Source organism: Colossoma macropomum, unplaced genomic scaffold (assembly GCF_904425465.1).
Source record: "Colossoma macropomum unplaced genomic scaffold, Colossoma_macropomum, whole genome shotgun sequence".
NCBI lineage: Eukaryota > Metazoa > Chordata > Actinopteri > Characiformes > Serrasalmidae > Colossoma > Colossoma macropomum.
Genome location: NW_023494862.1, coordinates 211,262 through 219,594, shown reverse-complemented (window position 1 = coordinate 219,594; position 8,333 = coordinate 211,262). Strand labels below are relative to the sequence as shown.

At 36.7% G+C, this 8,333-nt stretch overlaps 1 long non-coding RNA gene across 1 annotated transcript; it reads right to left on the bottom strand.

The window, feature by feature from the left end:
* Positions 1-1,118: 1,118 nt before the first annotated feature.
* Positions 1,119-8,333, bottom strand: LOC118800335. The gene is made up of 5 exons (XR_005006224.1): positions 8,002-8,333; positions 5,271-5,340; positions 4,105-4,982; positions 3,269-3,312; positions 1,119-2,598 (listed from the first exon to the last, which is right to left on the bottom strand). It is a non-coding gene; the product is annotated as an uncharacterized LOC118800335 (long non-coding RNA).

Below are 8,333 nucleotides of genomic sequence, written 5' to 3'. Positions count from 1 at the left end.
TTTTTATATTTATATTGTTAGTTTATCCAATTACTTTTGAGCCTGTGAAAATGGAGGGAGTATGTAAAAATGCTGTAATTCCTAAGTGCTTAATGCAACATTTTTGTCAACCCCCTGAATTAAAACTCTACTCTTCAATCACATCTTGGTTTCTTAATCAAAATCAAATCACATTTATTGTCACATCATATTTACACAGGTGCAAGGTGAGTGAAAATCTTAGGTGCGTAGCCCCCTTGTAAAATTTAAATACAAAAAAAAATATATATATATATACATACAAACATATTTATATTTAACCACTATAGTGGCCATCGCTTAGGTCTGTGATGTTTAAAAGACTTGAAGTGTTAGCCTAATGCATCTTGGTCATATTAATGATAACCTAATCATAAGATAACCTTATTTAAAACTTTTTTTTTAAAGAAAGAAGAAGAAAAAACTTTATTTTATTGTGTTTCTCTCCCAAGGCTTTATAGGGTGCGTAGCACTCCATTGGGCACCAAATGGCTGTTTGGATGTGACATTTACGCTTTACAACACGTTGAAATAAGAACTGAACCGGGCAGAAAGACTGACAGCGAGCCGGGCACTAGGATCTTAATGGGGTCCAAAATCCCTGGCGGCACCACTGTCCATGGGTTTCAGCCCTCAGGCAGTCACTGACTGCAAAGATTTTCATCCAAGTGTTAAAAATAATCCTTCTATTTATACTGTTTTTTATATTGTTTTTATATTTATATTGTTAGTTTATCCAATTACTTTTGAGCCTGTGAAAATGGAGGGAGTATGTAAAAATGCTGTAATTCCTAAGTGCTTAATGCAACATTTTTGTCAACCCCTTGAATTAAAACTGTACACTTCAATCACATCTTGGTTTCTTAATCAAAATCAAATCACATTTATTGTCACATCACATTTACACAGGTGCAAGGTGAGTGAAAATCTTAGGTGCGTAGCCCCCTTGTAAAATTGAAATACAAAAAATATATATATATATACATACAAACATATATATATATATATATATATACACACACACACACACACACATATATATATACATATATATATATATACATATATATATATGAAAAAAGAAATGTATATATACACAGACTCTAAATATATACACATATACACAATTATTGCACAATTACTTCCAATGTACAGTTGTACAGTAATAAGTTATGAAATAAAACTTATTGGATGAGATGTAGGGTTGTTTAGTCAGCTGGTCGGCCCAGATGAATGGGGCCTCTTTGAGGTTCCCAAACAATGGATCTGCGTTCAGGAACTCAAACTCCGCTGGCAACATTTATTGCAAAAGTAGTTACAAACAAAAACAAAATTAACAAAAAACAAACAGGAGTGAAGGGAGCTCGCAACACGGCAGTCATACTCTGTGCCATCTTGGAAGAAAACCAAGAAAAAGAACTGAATAATTTCAAATCCATTGTGGTGGGGGATACAGGCAAAGGTTAAAAAAAAAAAAAGTGTCACTGTTAAAATACCTGTCTGTATGATGGTAACAGACATATGAAAATATATGGGTGGCAAGGAACAAAACAAACAGTACAAGAGTCAAAAGTGGATTATGCAAATATTATACGTTCCCTACAGCATAATTGCTTGTGACCTCTCTCAAAAGAAAAAAAAGAATCGATAAAACCTCCCTTTAAACTTTATTTAGAATTAATATGTTCAGCATACTAACCAAAATAAAGACCTGCGAACATAAAAAAGTCACTGTTCAGAGATTTATTATTAATCTTTGACAATAATATATATACACATATTAAAGATCTACGAGGCAGAGACCAAAATACACACACACACACGCTCCAAATCAAGTCAAGTCAGTTCAGGTCAAACTGTGTCATATCTTTGCAGGAGTGAAATGCAGTTCCTCTGGATGCACAGAAGAACAGCAGAGGTGGCTAATAGTACAGAACGCAATAAATATTATACATACACTCAAACTATAAACCACAATATACTATAATCCACACCATACAATAAACTATGCAAACATTAAGGACAGGACATCAGACAATAAGAACAATCATAGATAACAAGACTGAAGTCATATGTGCAGTCCTTGAATTTTGCAGAAATGATGACCACTGTAGTTGTTATTCAAAAGTATAAGCTGTAAACTTAGTCCTAGCAGCAGTGAACACTGTCAGAGCTCAAACAGTGTGTATGCATACACAGTGTCTTGTCCATGCAAGAAAAAAAAAAAAAAACTGTCTCTCTTGTAAAGTGACTAGTTGTAGACACGATTCACCAGGTAGAACTGTGCAGCTGTTTAACAGGAAGTAAATGTTGACCTGTCGGGAAGACTCCATAGTTTGCTTCCAGATAGCAGGGATAAGAACACTCCATGCAGGGTGTAAAAGGGATCTTTCTCCATAAAGCAAGCATTCTTTATATACACTGTTCATTGTAGATGGTCTTGAAGGAAGGAAAACTTGACCTAGTGATGGAGTGGGCAGTTTTCCCACCTGCTGCAGTGTTTTCCCATTGGACACAGAGCAGTCAGTGACGCTACAGAATTCTTTGTAGGCTTTCCAGCTGTTGCTCCATCTAATACAACTATAAAAAGAAAAAAAAAGACGCAACAAACAGTATGTAGGACATGTAAAAGCAAACTTCCCCTATTATCTCCTTTATTAGTTCTATTTTGGCATATTTTTGTACTACTGCATGTCCTTAGAATGGCACCGATTTTGTACTGTTGCAAAACACCAGTCTGAGATTTCTTCATGCATGTCACATACCTGATTAGTCTTCTATTTAAAATGCACAGGTGTCCAATTACAAACTGCAGCTATGCATAGAATCTACCATGATCAGTTTCTGACCACAGTACTGCTTGACCAGACTCTTATTACTGGATATTTTATGGGTGGCTCAGCAGTGACACAGGGGCATGGTAGTGTGTGTGATGCGTTGGAATGAGTTTTATGTTTGGGTTTTTATAAACATCAGCAGTGCGTTTTACACACCACACAAAAATATCCACTGATGAAGGGCTAAAGTAGGGGTTCCCGATCCCAGTCCATCATGCTTAAGAGTGATTCAAACTTGGAAATGTTGCACTTTTTCCCCATGCGGAGGATCCCATAAGAACAAACTGAGCCTTCTGTAATTTCTGACCATTTATAAAAAATGGAGAAATCATGTTTGTCTTTATCTTTGTCAAACTTATAAATTCAGACGATTGTCTCTAGAAGCTTGTAAATTTAAATAAATCACTACATACCATCCAGAGCACGGTTTCCAGCGAACCAATACCTCCATATTGCCCTTAAAGAAAGTAAAAGAAGACATTACTACAACTTACAGACATGTTAAAGTGGCATAAATTCTGCATTTTGTTCATTTAGTCAGTTTGTTTGCATTAACCTAGGGCGAGCGGCACAGTTATATTACACTACACTGTCCAATTCAACGATTCATACTCTGATACACTTCAGCATCTATATGTGAAGGTTGTCTGCTATTTTTTCTGCAGCTCTCCCCCATACTCTCTTATATATTCTCTTTTTCAGAATTCTTTCAATGGAATGCTTCTGCACTTGCATGAAAAGACACCTCTCTACTGGACAGAAATAAAAGTTAACTGTAACCAACATAAGCAAGTAAAACTTTTTATCTATACAATATTAATCAGTTTTATGTGAAGCCTGTAACATGCATGAACTATAATACATGAAAACAATATATACAATATAACAATAATACTATCATCTTGTTTGGAGATAAAGGTAAAGATAAAGGAAATCACAGAGAAACGTGGCATGAGTACAGTATGCACTCATGAGACAGACAAATTTTACTATCTTGGGACAGAAACAAGTCAAGTCGAAGTTTATTGATATAGCACTTTTTACAATAGGTGTTGTTGCAAAGCAGCTTTACAGAACAAAAGAAACATTATTTAAAAAACAAAAAACTTTTAGTTAGTTTTCTATGCAAAATGGGGTAGAGAGAAAAACAAAAATTAACAAATTAAACTGAATATATTGCCTAGTAGTAATAACAAAATGTTAACATCTAACAAATGCCATGAACAATGTATTATTTGAAATATATTACCTGTCTTCTTTCTTTTGTTCTCTTTGCATCTTTTGTTGTCTTTATTTTCTACTGGAATCAGGACAGGTTCCATGGTATTTGCAAAGACAGTCAGAGGATCTGGGGATGGTGGTACTAGGTGCTGGAAGCCATAGTGCAGGTGCTGGAAGCCATAGTGCAGGTGCTGGACTCTCCAGCGCAGTAGACTGTAGGGCTGGTGGTGCAGGAGGCTGAAGCTCTAGAGGCTGTGGAGTTGATGGCACAGGAGGCTCTAGAGGCTGTGGAGCTGATGGTGCAGGAGGCTGAAAATCTAGAGGCTGTGGAGCTGGAAGTGCAGAAGGCTGAAGCTCTAGAGGCTGTGGGGATGATGGTGCAGGAAGTTGAAGTACTTCAGGCTGTAGGGCTGATGGTGCAAGTACATGATGCTGTAGAGCTAAAAGTGTAGGAATCTGACACTGTACAGTTGATGGTGCTGGTGTCTGAGGCAGTGGGGCTGACTGTAGAGGTGTCTAAAGCTGCAGGTCTGATGGTTAAGCAGGGTGCAATGCAGGAGGTTTGTAGAGCTGAAGACTAGGAGACAGTACAGGAGGCTGTACTGCAAAAGTGTGCAGTGTAGGGGGCTGAAGAGTTAGAGGGTGCAGTGCTATAGGCTGTAGGGCGGACAGTGCAATGACAGGAGGGTGCAGTGCACAAAGCTCTTTTGCTGGTTGTTGTAAGGCAGAAGAGGCAGGGGCAGGAGGCTGTCTGGTTGTTAGTGTAAGTGCAGGAGACTGCAGTGCTGGGGGCTGTAGCCCTGAAGGATGCAGTTCTGAAGGCTGAATGGCTAATAAGACAGGTTAAGACAGCATTACACTCTACTACAGCAGGCTGTGGGGCCAATGGCTCAGATGGTATTGTCACTGCAGAGAAACACACATAAGCAATTGAAAGGAAAATGACAAGAAACAACAAAACAAGAGTACTACCAGTAGGCTTTGATACAAAAAAAATGATACTGATATCAATGCTAATACCAATTCCAAGACAACATTTTTGGCCACTTTAATAGTGTACTGCACAAACATTTTTGCACATATTGTTCTAAAAGCTATTTAACTGAGCAGTAAACATTCAGTTGCTCAAAAAATGTGACATAGGTTGGCTAATCAATTCAGGTGTGCTGCTGGTGGATTACAACAAATACATACAATGGCTGATGGGCATCAAAGAGAAGTCAGGCACCAAACTTCTTCTAATCAGCTCATATCAACTACGATTCTGAAAAAAATAAAAACATTAAATTGAGGTTAAAATATCAACAAAGCTGAATCAAAACTGAAACAAAAATGAAGCAATGTACCAGGACATATTAAAGAAAAACTTCATCTCACCAGACAATCAACTGAATCTGGACAAAAGACATTTAAACAAGAAATGACCCCAAATATAAAAAATAACTCAAGATTGGTTTCTAAGAAAAGAAGATCAAGGTGCTATACATGGCCTAGCCAACTAGCAACTTGAATCCTATTTTGGTTGAGCATTTTGAAAGTCCATCAGAGGGACCCTCTTAACCTCGGAGAATTGAAGATGGTTTATAAATGGGCCAAAATGTAACCATAATGCTGCAAAAGCCTAATTATTTCTCACTGTAAATGTATCAAAGCTGTAACTTCCAACAACAACTTTGCACCAAAGTATTAACTTTATTTCTATTTATTTTTTTTACCAAAAACAAACAATTACTGAATACCTATTTCTGCTCACTGTATCATATCCACTGCAATCTACTGTCTGACTGAACAAGGAGTACAAATGTTTGTTCTAATGCTCTTCAAAAAGCAGTACTTCAGAGTAAGACTAAGTACTTTACATTTTGATTAAAACAGCAGTAGAAACGCTTACCAACCAATTAGTTGAGTCATGCTTACTCAGGCTTTTTCAATTGTTTGTTTCCACTCATTTAAAAATTACTTTTTTGCTACTTCTAATTTTGTTTTATAAGGCTGTAATGATTTGCAAAGTTTGCAATGTACACCAGTGAATACAGTTATTAACATACTTTATAGAGACAACAAATAGCTCAGCACAGGCCTATGCATATTATTACATGCATGAAATGATTTTGTTCTGAATGAAAAAACACTAGGTGCTAAAAATATGAAAGGACTAATGTAGGACCTGCTATATTGCTTTAAGAATGGCTGACCCTGAAACCCCAAAATATGAACCACAAAACCACTGTTATTCACATCTTGAGAATTACATTTTTAATGCTTTGATCTGAAGTTGAAGAAACCCTTTATATTTTACCTGCCAGCTGTTCACAAACACAACGCTGAAGTTTCATACCATTCCACCTTAAATTCTACAGCAGTTATGTACTGCAGTCCAATACAGGCTGGTATTAGTATATTATGTAAGTAACCTACTGATTACTTTGAAGATTAAAGATTCATTTGTATTCAGTAATCAAAGTTAAAACAATATAAATGGACAGTGCATAACACGCGTGTGTGTAAATGCACACATTTACACCATTTGAAAATGTCCCAGATTACACATACTTATTGATATTTCCTTAGAAAACTATTTTTTTATTATTTTGTCAGTTAAGCTAAAGCTTTCTTTGAAAAACTAAATTTTCAGCTCTCTGATTACTTCAATCTGTCTATATAAACTCCAAATCACAGTGTGCTGGAATACATGCAGTCAAGAACAGAGATTCTTATTTCCAGAACTCAAAATGTTCCCAAAACACGTGAATTTGAGTGGGAACTGAATCGGATGTAACCCCAGTAAGTGCCATGAACAGCTTTAAGAACATAAGGATTTCGGGCCACTGCAGCAAACCCTGCTGAATGAAACTTAGACAATGTTCAAAGAAATCCACTTTATTCATTCAGAATTCAGGAGTGCATCTAAGAAATCAGGACTCGGGTTTTATCGAATATAGACCTGCTGAACAGATTAGAAGCTAGCTGTCACAGTTTTAGGGAATGTTCTACTGTTCGGACGCCTCTGCCGCTTGCTGCTAATCATTTTCTGGCACTACCATAGATATACATAGCTATCTATCTATCTATCTATCTATCTATCTATATATATATATATATACATATACATATATATATATATATATACATATATATATATATATATATATATATACACATACATACATACACACGTGTATGTATGTATATCTGTGGGCACTACATTAACGTTAAGTCTTCGACGGCTTGAGTCAGTGGTTCATACTGTTATGGCTCAAGACACGCTGCCTGATCAGAAACATCTTCCCTCGTTGAAGATGGGGATGGTAGTAGATAAAATAAGACCTCTCGGTTGCAAAAAGTGCCAACTGATTCTGTCACTCTCCATTTTTTTTTTTGGCAGATTTTTTATTTTTTTTTACCAAATGTGTGTTTTCCTCACATTTATATTTTTTTCATACACATTCTGGAGAGTCTCTCAAAGCAAAAAGCACATAAGCCTACCGGTGTCAGGGTGGGTCTTGCATTAAGAGGAGAAAAAACTGTTCTCCTTGTGTGTATATATGTATACAATTTAACAGCAAACCAAACTCCATTCAAACAAATACATGGGAGTCAGGATATAGCCTCCAAGCTCCAGTGTTTATATTAAACAACTGAAATTTGCGTACTACCAGCTTAACATTTAGTAAAATAAGCATTTCAAAATTATGCAAACCGCACTGACAAAATATAAATCTTGTGTATAAATGGCTTTAAGCTCTCATATGGTTTAACACATATAGCAACAAGGAACAGAAGCTAAACTAACAATGGGATGATATAGAAACAAGGCTACATATCACTTTTCAACACGAATAAGATAAAAGAGATAAAGTGAACATGAATCTCACATACTTATAAAATATTAAACTAGTGTCTGTATGATGTCTGAAACACTTACAGACGATGCTTTCGATAGAGTAAACAAACAGAATTGCACCAGATAACTTTACACAGCAAAGCGTGGCAGTTGGAGTATCAGACTAAGCTATTTCCTGGTTTGCCCTAGCAAGGGGAAGACAAAGGCTGCCAAACTAAAAGTCCTCAGCAGGGGGTGCTATTTAACATAAAATACGGACAGAACAGCGACGCATCGGCACTAGGGACTTTTGTTCCCCCAGCGAGGACTGGAAGGCAGTACTTCCTGCAAGGCAGCGTAACACTGCTCCGCCACATTTAATTCTGAGCCAATTACGCACAACAGCTAATTAGCATGCAATGCAGGCATTTTGA